At 37.6% G+C, this 12905-nt stretch overlaps 1 long non-coding RNA gene across 1 annotated transcript in view; it reads right to left on the reverse strand.

The window, feature by feature from the left end:
• The window catches only part of LOC115306647, a 56983-nt gene that overhangs the window by 636 nt on the left and 43442 nt on the right, over nt 1–12905 (reverse strand). The gene's annotated exons all lie outside the window — the stretch shown is intronic.

The raw sequence follows: 12905 nt of genomic DNA on the forward strand, positions 1-12905 counted from the left end.
AATACTTTTTTCTGCTATTCCACTTAATATCACTGAAAAAGAAGTTCAGAAATTGGATTATATATAAGAAAAGTTGGAAATGCCGTTCTGGGTCAGAACAACAATCCATCTAGATGAGTACTTTGCCTTTGACAGTGGCACCAGGGGAAATTTGGGAGAAAGAGTGGTTGGCACTTCCTGAGAAACCAGCCTCAAAACTCCCATTTAATAACCCATTGTAAATCTTTTTTGTACATAGATGAATCTAAACCCTTCCAGAGCCCTCTATCTGTTTTGAAATATATTGGTATTACTGTACCAACAGGAGAGAGCTAATGCTGAATTGTTAGCTCGGCTTCCTGGACCTCTGATCAAGTAGCTAAAATATGCTTTCTATCCCTGTGCCTGGATCGGCCAGGGATTCAACTACTCAGTGTCCATACGGAGCACCAGTAACTGCTGCAATGGGGCGATGGACAGCCCATAATGATTGACTTATCCCGTAGTTCGGTGAGATGAGCACATAATTTGTGGCCAGCTCCACCAGTGACGAGCTGAGGGCACCTGGGAATGTCTCTTAAGTTCTCTGAGATTCTGGTTAACATACCTGCTCTCGGAGATTTCCATTAGCATGTCTGCTCTACCTATCTCACAGAACCACCGGGAGGACCAAATAGAACGTGGCATACATGCATGCACTCTGTGAAGCATGGTCAAATGTTACCGATCATCATTCAGTCCGAAATTTCCAGGCACTGGTAGTCATCTCTTGAGTTGATCTCCTATCCCTGGCTCTCCAATGTAGGGAGAAGAGAGCCTAGAATTTAAATTTAACTAGTACCACTCTTTAAACTGGTAACCTACCAATTTTGAGTCATGCCTCCCTATCAGTAAAAATGTAAGTCCTTAACAACTAATTTTGTAATATACTTATATATAAATGTTATACACGTACTATGTACTATGGGACTAATACATGACATGCAATGGAAAACCTACATAGGAAAAAAACTGTAAAAGAGAAAAAATAAATACAAATAGAAAATTCCATACTCCAGTGGATCATTTCACACACACCCTAGAGTGCATGCACATTCCCACCCCTACTGTGAAGACTACTGCCCTAAACAAGGATTCATGATGGGCTTCAGGGGAGGGAAGAACATCAATGGACTCCTGAAACAGGGTGCCAAATGTGGTGCGTATGTGCATTTTTCTTGGAATAGAATCCACAACTTTCTTCAGATATCTCAAAGAGTCTATGACCAAGAAGAAGTTATGAACTACTGCACAAAAGCAGTATTAATTATCCATTAAACCCTGGACTTTTCTGAATTATGACTTTCATATCTCATGTTGGGATCAGAGCATGCTGCTTCTCCAATCCTAAGACCTGAGAGAACCAACCAGCACCAACCACATGAAAATAGAAACAATTCACTCTTCCGCATCTCTGCTGTGGGCCTTCTTTCCTGTGCTTGAATGGGACCTGCCAGATGCCCTACGACCCAGAGCTGGACTTTATACCATCAAAGTGCACCTGTCCACAAAACCTCTTCAATTAAGAATAAACATATTCAATAAAGGAGATTGATGAATGTTATTTTTAGGTAAAATATGCATATGTTATTTTTTTTTTCAAAAAAGAAGCTTTAACCTAAAAGAGACTGCAATTCCTGGTTCTACAGAAGACTGTAAGGACAGCAATTAGAATGTGTTCTTCTGACACCCTCAAGTCATCCCAGAACCAAATGTCTCCTCTTCCTCCTGCTCTTCTCCAACAGAGCTATTATTCTGAGTCCAACCTATAAGAATAATTTTGGCCAGAACTAACAATCCTATGGATTCTAGAAAGGTATCCTTAAAATTAAAATCCACTACATATTTAAAGAAATTCACAAACATAAAATGCCAATAGAGTGACTGTGACTTTTTTCTAGTACAACATTGCTCTTAGTGCCCAATGACGTTAATTAACCATCAACGGCATGAAAAATAAAGTCAGAAACAATTTTTTTAATGGAATCTATTAATGCCAGGCAGAGTAAGAACACCTACTCATAAACCACTGTGCTGAGTAGATGGCCTTTCTCTCCCCACGGGATGTCACTTCGAGTTCACTGCTCCCCCTGCTGACTGGATAATAGAACACCCCAGTCTTTTAACACAGCCACAGGTACACCATCAGAGAATGAAAACTCAAATTTCGGAGGAGAAAATAGAACAGCTCCTGTGCTTATTTCCTGTCTGCTCCAGACACACAGCCCTCTCTCCAGCTTCCATGCAGCCTACCTTCATGTCCTCAGTGCTCCCTTTTTTCTCTTACCCATTTTAATCTATCCTTAATATCTCTCCCATGGAGCTGGTAAATGGAAGTCACAAGGAGCCAAACATAAGCTCGAAAGGAGAATGGCCTTTTGGGGCGAGTAGAGCTGTCCAATGCTACAAATGGTGCCCCCAAATGTACTAAAAAAACCCTTCAGGACTTAAGCAAGGGGTTGGGGAGATTGTACAGAACAGAAATAAGAGGATGTGATAGAAAGAACAGGGCTTGGAAAGCAGAGCTATCTGGATATGAACCCAGTCTCCACCATTTCCTCATATGTAAGATGGGGGTAGTGAAGAACTGCCCAGCAGACTGCTAGGATCAGAAACAGGAATGACAGCAGTTTGTAAGGCTGGTGGAGAGTAAGCAGGACGAAGCACCGCAAGCACCATCCCCACAAAACTGGACCTTCCCTAAGGCCTGTCACTCCGTCCTCACCGTGCCAGGAGCACTAGCTTCTCCAACAAGAGTGGCCTAAAGTGACAGCACATCTACAAGCAATTACACTTCACTTTCTCCTACAAATGGATTCCAGCAAACTTTCAAACTCTCACAATTTTGGTGAGTCCTTCTTCACAGTCTGATTTAAAAAAAAAGGAAATATCAGCCTTTTATTAGAAGCTTGAAAATCTTCTCAATTTTTTACAAAGAAAACTAACAATCCTGCCTTAACAGTAAAACCAAAAAGGCAAAATTTCTGAAATCATTGGGTTCATCTAATTTTGGAGACAAAGGTTTCCGAGCTGAGAAACAGCCCTTTTGCTTATTTGGAAGCCAGTTCTTGTACACAAATGGACTATAAGTCGTACACATAAATGTTGAACTAGCCAAACTCCCGACACTTAATTTTCACAATTTGAGTTTCTAAAACTTTGTCTCTGGAAACAGATAACTCAAAAGTTATCAGCACAAGAAATGATGGTAATTATTAAATTCAGGTCCTCTGGGAAATTTCTTAGCCTATATGAATTTACTCAAGGGTTTTAAGCATCATTAAATCACCTATTATTGCCAGTACTTTGAATGTCTCTATGAGTATTATTATAAGTGGATCCACTTCAAAGATGTTGGATTATAGTAATTTCCAACATGGTTTTTCTATCACTGATTATAGGTCTTCTTTTCCTTATAATACAAGTGTCTAAAAATTTTTTAAAACTTTATCAATGTAACTAAAGTTTCCATTTGCTACTGTGCTCATCATGATATGTTCCTAATCAAAAGAATGGAAAAAAACCAGACTCTCCTCAGATAACATCCAGAAAATTGCCCATTTAACCATTTCCCTGGGTTTATTCATAATGAACATTTACTTTTTGTTAAAAATTAAAATATAGTAGACTTATGGTCAATTGGAAGCTCCTCATGTTTTCTTAGATTTTCTTCAACTAAAATATCACAATAAACACTCACCTTGCCACCATAAATTATAAAAAGAGCCTTGCTCTTCTTCTCTCAAGCTTGGGAGGGCTATCTATCAAACAAGAAAACAAAGTCCACTAAATCCTTTGAACCTTTGAAGAGAGGAAGACAAATCAATGCCAAAAATGATGTGCCTTCTCACCAATACACAAATTAAACTGTGTATTTTGTAAGATTTATAGGGTAAGTGGGCTTCTTTTTATTATCACTTTTGCTAGGTATCTGTCAAGTGAGTCTAATTCAGTAAAATAGATTGATACATTGGGAAAAATCTCAAGTTTCCATTCTAGGTTGGGGAAAAACCCATGCAGACAATTTAGTCACTCTATACCACTCATATGATGATTTAATTGGTCTGAAATATTGTTTTAAAACTCCCTCGGTGAATGTAATATGTAGCCAGTCTTGAAAAAAATTGTACTCAACCAACGCCACAGGGTTCTGAAGCCCTCCCTTAAAATCACTGGTAAAGTTGGAAGTACATGTATATGGGCCTTTTTCTTGGAAGATGGTGTGCAATACTTAAAAGTTTTTCCAGATCCCATAGTATCTACCTAACCAGAATTGCTAAGGTGAAATCAAGAGATCTTCATTTTCAGTGAGTACATTAAGATGATGCCCATGTCCTCTCAGAGTTTGGGAACCACTGGTTTGTTGCTGTTACCATATTACTGACATATTCTTGGATGATTCTGTACCCCTCTCCCCAAAATGTCTAGGACCACAGCTCTAAAATCGGGCTCTCTAAGCTGCTTTAAAAGAGAACATGTAATGGCTCATTGAACTTGTGAGCAATTAATTTGGGAACAGTTGCAGTATTATAAATGTGATTACTTATTGCAAACCCAATTAATCCAGCCAAGAGGAATGTTAATTACAAAGGAGTATGGAAATTAGCATGAGTGCATGACTAAATGTCTAAATTCTGACCTATTATACTGTCTGTCTGGTAATTTACTTTAAAAATACTTCCACAGGAAGTCTCATGTTTATGTGGGCAATAGGTAACATTAGTCCACACTCCAGGGCTGATTAGGTAACCTTGGAAATACCCTAATCAGGAAAATCCAAGTTTGAGAGGTCGCTACTGTGGTATTTCAAATAGCATTATTGAAATATACATCAGGGGATATATGAATTAGCATAAAATATGTGAAAAATAAATTTTTATTGTTGGAATAATGGTCTTAAAGATAAACGACTAGCTAATAAATGTTTAATATTAACAAAATTTGAGCTAAGCCTTGCTCTACTTGTAGCATACCACTTGATAGTAAAATTGACGAGAAAAGGCATATAGACCAATCAACCTTCAACCACTAGAGGCTGCCCATATTTACTCAAGACTCTTGAATCACTAAATTGGCTTGTCAGGTCACAATGACTCCAAACAAACAAACAAACAAACAAACAAACAAAGTTTTGTGAAATGGCAGAAGATGGCCAAGAAAATAACATGCAAAGCAAAACTGTATTTAGTTGACTTTTAAAAAGTTACATACAGGGGTGCCTGGGTGGCTCAGTTGGTTAAGCCTCTGACTTCAGCTCAGGTCATGATCTCATGTTCATGGGTTCAAGCCCCATGTCAGGCTCTGTGCTGACAGCTCAGAGCCTGGAGCCTGCTTCCGATTCTGTGTCTCCCTCTCTCTCTGCCCCTCCCTGCTCACGCTCTGTCTCTGTCTAAAAAATAAATAAAACATTAAAAAAAGTTACATACAATAACTGTATTTCTCTTATGAGTAATGGAATATCAATCAAAACAAATCCAGACAGAGTAGAAAGCAATTGGGAAGGCTTCCAAAGCTCCTAAGAAATAATCTCTCCTAATTTGGGAATAGCCAAGATTTACTAGGTCTGTGCTTTTTTATGGCCCTTTCCTCCTCCATAACTGAAAAAATAAAGGCAGAGCCTTAGCCAAACTGGGCCATTTAACTTCTCTTTTCTGAGAATTTAAAACTTGGAATGAAGAATGACAAAGACTAGCAGCCACTGAAGTTGAGGCATGCTAACACAGCAGTGGCCATGAATTTCTGCTGATGAGGTCCTGGAATGGTAATAGACATTTTGCTTTGAATTATGAGATAATCCAGTATCCTTCCTCTATCTTTTTGGCTTACATTAGAGAAAGTTGGTTTCTATTACATAAACCAAAAAAAGTTTCAACAAATACACCTAGTAAACAGGATATAGAGTGAATAGCAAAAACAGAGGGGTATAGACAGGCCAGTCTTAGAATGAGTAGATACTTAGAGTTAGTAGAAATAAGAACCAACCATTTGAATGGCTTAAAAAAGTGGCCAGAGAAAGAATATGGTAAGGAAACAATTCTCCGTGGGGCATTGGCATTGCTGCAAAATGTCTTGCAGGCCAAGATTCTGATAACGTTTGTTCTGGATAACCGTTTCAAGGATGTTTGTATAGTGATAGTGAACAGCCTTGAAAGAGGGAGATAGTGTCTTCTTCAAGAGTAGTGGGAGATATTGTCTCCTTCCAGGACAGAACAGACTACTGTCTAGTGTAATGAAGATAATGTTTCCCTACAGAGCAAATGTCTGGCAGGTTTGTTTGCAGCCCATTGTAAAATATTTGGGTTCCCTATGCTTGGTGTTCCTCAGTTGTGACACATCCACCTGGGTTGCTCTACATTGTCCCCATAGGACTTGGGGGGCAGGGAACCAGAAGTAAACACAAAGCTCTGGTTGCTTGCCTTGGTGTGAGTAATAAACTCCTTTGTCTCTGACCTACATGTCACATGTCTTCTGCCAGCATCTATTAAATTGTGGCAGGCTAACATCTTAGCTTTAAAGCAGAGAAAATTTCAGACCCTTCACAGTTCTTGACAAACATTTTGAAGAAGAATATATATCAGAATAGAGCTGCGTTGGTTCTTTATTCTTGTCTTTCGAGTTGCCTAGCAACTAGTTGGTCACCATTGATCTGACAATCTGCAGTAATGAAAGACCACGCTATGTAGAAAAGTGTGATTGAACTATATGCTTCTAGATCACAGAAATTGTCTGATTCATCTCCTTCATCACCTAGCCCAATACCTAACATAGACTGCATGCTTGATGATTTTATGTTGAGCTAATTGTTAAATCAAAGAATTAACTATAAGGATGGCTGGGATATGCATGGATTCTAACTAAGGTAGTTCTTAAGTCTGTATCATAAGTATTTCCGCTCAGGATCATACTGTTTCTTCAAGTTCACTTAATTGTAAATAATAGAGCTGCATCCAGGAAGCTTGTGTGACAAGGACAGGCTTAGAGTGGGAAAGAAATACAGCTTTGCTGGAACTGGAGTTGGAATTGGCTCTCTATTTAAGGTGGCTTTAGAGATCGCTGGGGCAGGAATTGGTGACTCTATTCTCCGCAGCTCTACCACTAATCTGGTTCATTCATATTCTGCATGTTTGTCTTTTTAGATCTGTATTAATTGGCAGTCTTTTTTTTTTTTTTACTTGCTATCCTAATTCCTTTGGAAGAGATTCCCGTGCAGTTCATAAATCCATCAGCCTATTAACTGATGACCTTTGAGTAGACATCCTATCAGCTGTGATCAGTAAAGTCATGTGGTATAACACCTGGCCGCCTAGGCATCAGAAGCCACCGGTGGGGTAATTTTTCAAGGGGGCGAGGGCACCAAAGGCCGTAAACAACACCTCTATTTGGAGGTCTGCAGCCTTTCTATCCTCCTACACTCTTCCTGTCACTCCTTCCTCCTGAAAAATGTGTCCCTTTTTTCACGTGGTTTCAGTACTTGTCTTTAGGTAAGAACATAAAATACAAAAAGTTCTTAGACATTAATTAAAAAAAAAAAACACTTGCACACACACACAAAACCTTGGGGGTGGGGAGGTGACTGAACAAAGAACATTAATTTTAGGAAAAACAAAACAAAATGTCATTAAATATACAAAAAAAGGTTCAACTTGTCTAGTAAAGAAACAAAAAGTAAAATCTTAACTAGTGTATGGCTATGTTTTTTTAAAAAATTAGTGTTTCAGCCAAAAGATCCGTCTCATTTACAGCTGGAATGAGTATAAATTGGTACAAAGCATCTGGAGAGCAATTTATTGGCATGTATCAAAGGCCTTAAAGATGTTTATACTTTTGACCACTTATTATTCTGTACCTTGGAATGTATCCTAGGAAATGAATCCTTAACTTTTCTAAAGACTTTTGGGCAAGCACAGTTTCTTAAAGAATTTTTCATAAAGCTGGTGAAACTCTAATTTTTCTCCCACCACCAAGTCCAAACACAGAGCTGTCCTTTAGCGCAGCTGCCCAGAGCAACGTAGGGTGGAGGGAGAGCTATGCCAGCATAAGAGACAAGCACATGAATCGCAGAAGTCTCCTAACTTTGAGAAATGCCGCGGCTATTTGCAGCATGAAGCTGACAGAAGGAAGCAGAACCCTGGAACTCCCAAAAAAGCCACAACTGGCTCGCACGGTCAAGTGCCAATCTAACCCTCTGAACAGGAGGGGTCATCGTGAGGAATCACCAAGAAACACCACAAGGCTGGATTAAAAAAGAAAAAAAGCATGTTGTATTGCCTTCTCTTCCACTGGAGTCAATCCCCAGTTGGTTATTGTGAGAAATCATATTCTCCTGCCTCCTGTATCTTGTCAGAACGAACGTGGTAGAAGTGACTGAAGGAAAGACACTACAGCAACAGTAAGTACATCTCGGGCGCAACAGTTGTCATAGCCTTATTTATAGCAAAAGGTTGGAAATTAACCAAAAGTCTAATAATAGTGGATTGGTTAAAGTAGATATGGCACACCCATTTGATAGATTGCGATGCGGTTATTAAGAATGTTGTCAAAGAGTACTTAGTGATATGGGGGAAATTAATAACTATACACTAAAATAAACAAGTAGATTACAGGGAAGTTGCATCTCATGCAGCAGACAGACTTTTAAATCATGATGAAAAAAATCTCATATAGTTACCATTATCCTTGAAAATCTCAAGGTTGGATACCAAATACCATAATTTCATCACAGTATTTCTTTTTCGTATTTCAGATAACTGTGTCTGTGAGCATCAAAGCAGTTGGCTTGAGGTTAAACTATGTTGTAGGAAAAATATATATGTTTTTACCACTGGAGTCATAGTCACTGTAGCAAGACGTGCACACGTTAAGAGACACACAGGAATTGAGACACAGAGATTGAGGAAACAGTCAATTCCTATCACCCATCTCATGCTTATTCTGGGGCATATACTCCTGAGCACAATAAAGGGGAAAGTGTTTAAATCTACTTAAAATGTTGTACACACATACACACAGAGTAAAATTCACATAAATTAAATGTGTGTAGCAATTATCTGTATAAATCATTATATACAAGTCCAAGTCTGTTTTAAAACGTTCATTTTAAGCAGATAAGGATACAAGATCCAGAAAGGGTATATGCAACAATTTAACAGCCATTGTCTGTAATGAAATTATGGGAATTGTTGGGATTCTTTCCTCTTATTTTTCTGTTTTAAAAAATTTTTTTGATGAACATTTATTGCTTTCATTATCAGAAAAAAATAGTGATTGTTTTTAAATGGGACTCACAAAACATAGATGACACCTTTAAAACTAAGCCTTATTTAACACAAATGCTTACAATGTATAGTTTTTGGTGTGCAATCTCTATACCAAAAGAACAAGCACTTGCTTAAACAAACTACTGCTAAACACGACAGAAACCCGGGAACACGTGTATAAGGCAGGAAGCCTCAATCAGTACAATCCCATTAGTCTACCTCCGTAAAGCAGTGTTATCAGGGACTATCAAACAGGACATGGAAACAGCCTCCTTATATTGAACAAGACATTAAAATGTGCTTGTCAAAAGGAAAAAAAAGGTTCTATCTAAATATGGATTATGTAAACACACACAGAGTCTGTAGTAAATTATGTTGGGAGACGCCTTCTGAGTTGAGCTTCCATGAATTCCTACCTTTTATGCACTTGCCTAAAATTTCATCATAATACCTATTACAGCAATACTTTTCCTGATTCATTCATAAAAAATGCATAGGCGCATTCATGTAATAAAGGAAATTTCTCACTGAAATACATATATCACTCTGGTAAGTCTGTTTTAGGGATTGGAAAAAATAAATGTCTCATATGAGAAGCATTTCAAAGACAGGTCAGTTAAAATAGTTCTTTGATTGTGTAAAATTACTGGTGGTTGATCTATTGTGTCAGATGTGAAATGAGATTAAACTGTAAGAAGTCAGTTTTAAATTCTCAGCATTAAACTGAATTAATAAATTGAGCAAAGACATGGTTCAAGTAGGATTGAAAGGTTCTGCTAAAACCAGACTGTTTAGATCCATTAGCAACATAGCTACAAAGAAAGAATACCTTATCAAAAAGGAGTGTCGGCTGTGGAAAATTAATAGAGAGTGCTAGACCCAATCTTGGTGTAGAATTACATGGAAGGGATTAGGAAGTGAGGGGAAGGTAATTAAGTAGAAAGAACAGCCGGAAAGAACTGAAAAGCGAAAGATCAGCTGGTCTGAGGTTGAGTCCCTCACCATCTGTTGGCAATCATCAAAATTTATTTGATCTTATTGTGTATTTACTTTGTAAAAGGGGGGAAAACCTTCATTCAAATGAATGAATAGGTGGGACACAAGGTGAATGCCCATTAAAACAGCTCATTATTACTGTGAGAAAATCATTGCCGCTGCAACATAACAAATACAATTAATGCAATCTAATTGTTCCATTTTTGTCCATGTCTCTGACATCAGCTTCATAAAAAGGTTCTTATGCTTTCCTGGCCTTTTGTGATTTAGTTGGAGGGCTTTGTCTGTAATTTTACTGTCATTGTTTACTGTATGTGTGTCTATACAATTGGCTCTTGTAAAATTTCTGAGTGACTGCACATACCCATTAGAAAAGTAGGTCAACCAACCACTTAGGTTTCCCCCTTCTAATAGGCATCAGCACCTGTGATTTTAATATCAGTTAAGGGTGTTAACTATCCACCCAGTTATACAAAGAAAACTCAATTCTTTCCTCTACTTTATCTCTGGCCCCCATATTCACTTACTGGATCTTTCTGAATGTTTTTCCTACATGCTTTCCCTTTCAAATGTTTTGGTGCTTCCTCTCATCTTTTTCCCCTGTACTTTCCACTTTAAGCTTTCGTAGTGTTTCACCTTACCTGCTACCTGCCTCTTTTCCTGTCCCTCTCATATCCATCTCCCATCACACAGAGAAAACACAAATCTGACCTTTCAATCTCCCATTAAAAGATTTCTGTTTCCACATCACTTAAAGGATAAAGTCAAAAGGCATCTGTGTGGTATATGAAACCGTTAACTGCAGCGTCCCCTGACAATTTCACCTCTCTCCCTCTTCTCTCCCATCTCACAGTTCATACCCTTCAGCAAAACCAGAGTAATTTATAAAGCAACTACTAATAAATAATTAAGCAATTTTTATTATCATCAACTCACGATATGCCTCGGGGATGTGTATTTTCATTCATTCTTTAAGCCTGTGCCATGCATTACTATTTTAAAATTAGCTGCTTGGTTTTGAGACTGTGAGCTTTGCAAGTAAGGCAGAGCGGACTACACAGCCAGCGGCCACATAGGAGCATCTGTACAAGAGGTCTCAGCACAGCTCGGCAAGACTACTAGATACATCACCGTATCTCTGGACACATATTAGTATTGCCCACCAGTCAAGCAGTGTGCAGCTACACAGGAGAGCTGTATGTTTTCCTTTATTAAAAAATGATTGAAACAGTGTCATTCTTTGTCTAGTATCATCTTTCATGTACCTAGCAACACACTTTTAACATGCCGGATATTTGAAAGCTTTATCAGAAAGGGCTGGCTGCCTCAAATCAAGGGTTTTATTTAATTTAGCTCTGAAGTTGCTGGAGGAAAATAAATTGATGTCAGGTTTTTAATTTTAAAGTCACATTTGCACTGCAGATGGACTATTTAACAGTTCACATAATCAATAAAATTACTGCTGAAGCACAGGATGTGTTAATGAGAGACTCTAATATCTGAGTAAGTGGTTTCCTTCTGAAAAGTCAAATCTTGTTTGTTTGCTTGTTTAAGTTTGTTAACCATAAGAAATCACCTTCTTCTGATGGAAAGATGGCTAAATGTTTCCACAAGGTACTTGGCTCCTTGCACATAATAGGGATTAACATTATCGTGATAGGTAGAAATATTCTACCCCACTCTCCATACCCTAGAGAAGAATGTGCAGATCCAAACTTGTGGAAACTGGTTTAAAATGCTGATTCATTACTGTGCCAAATGCCAGTGAAGAAATATTTTGAAATGTCTTAAGTAGTCTACATACCTACATACTTAAGTAGTCTACAATGAAAATTGGGCTAGTAAGAACTGACACCACATTTTTTAAACATTAAATTTTCTTTTTAGAAAGAAAAGGTGAGAGTTGTTTCTATCGTGTTATCGGGCAGCAGTTTTATACTATATATTTTTAACAACTTTATTGAAGTATAATCAATGCAATAAACTGCACATATTCAAAGTATGCAATTCAATGTATATTTCTGACATACATGCATAGACTCTATTGTTTCTAGTTAAAAAGTCAGAAAACTATCAACTATATTCATGGTACTATAATCACAGGTAAACTTTTAGAACAGAGCCCTCATAGGTGCCTAAAAGTCCACTCATATGCATGTATGAGTACAATGCATATATGCTCTACATCTATCACACTGTCAACAAGCTGCACATACTGCCTGTGCCTTTCCCTCGTCCAACCGTTAAATGTTACGTCTTTAACTATCGTCCTAAAGATGCCTTTCAGGATATACAATTTACATTTTTATCGGTAGTAAAATAATTATAAAATGAATGATGAATAATCACCTATAACCATAGAAATGTAAACAAGGTAATAACCGTACAAATAATCACTATTAAACTCTAGAGCAGTTTTACCCTACCTATATAAATTGCAAATATAGAAATGTATATATACATATGCTTTTTATCTTATTAAAATAGGAATCAAACTACATGTATTATTTTGCACTCCAATTAAGTGAATTTTAATAAGCATTTTATACATTTGAAATTTTTTGTTGCGAAAAGTTAAAAAATATAGAAATGCATGAAAAATGAAGTGATCACCAATAACTCTTAATAATAAAT

This window comes from Suricata suricatta, chromosome 2 (genome assembly GCF_006229205.1).
Source record: "Suricata suricatta isolate VVHF042 chromosome 2, meerkat_22Aug2017_6uvM2_HiC, whole genome shotgun sequence".
NCBI classification, from domain to species: Eukaryota; Metazoa; Chordata; class Mammalia; order Carnivora; family Herpestidae; genus Suricata; species Suricata suricatta.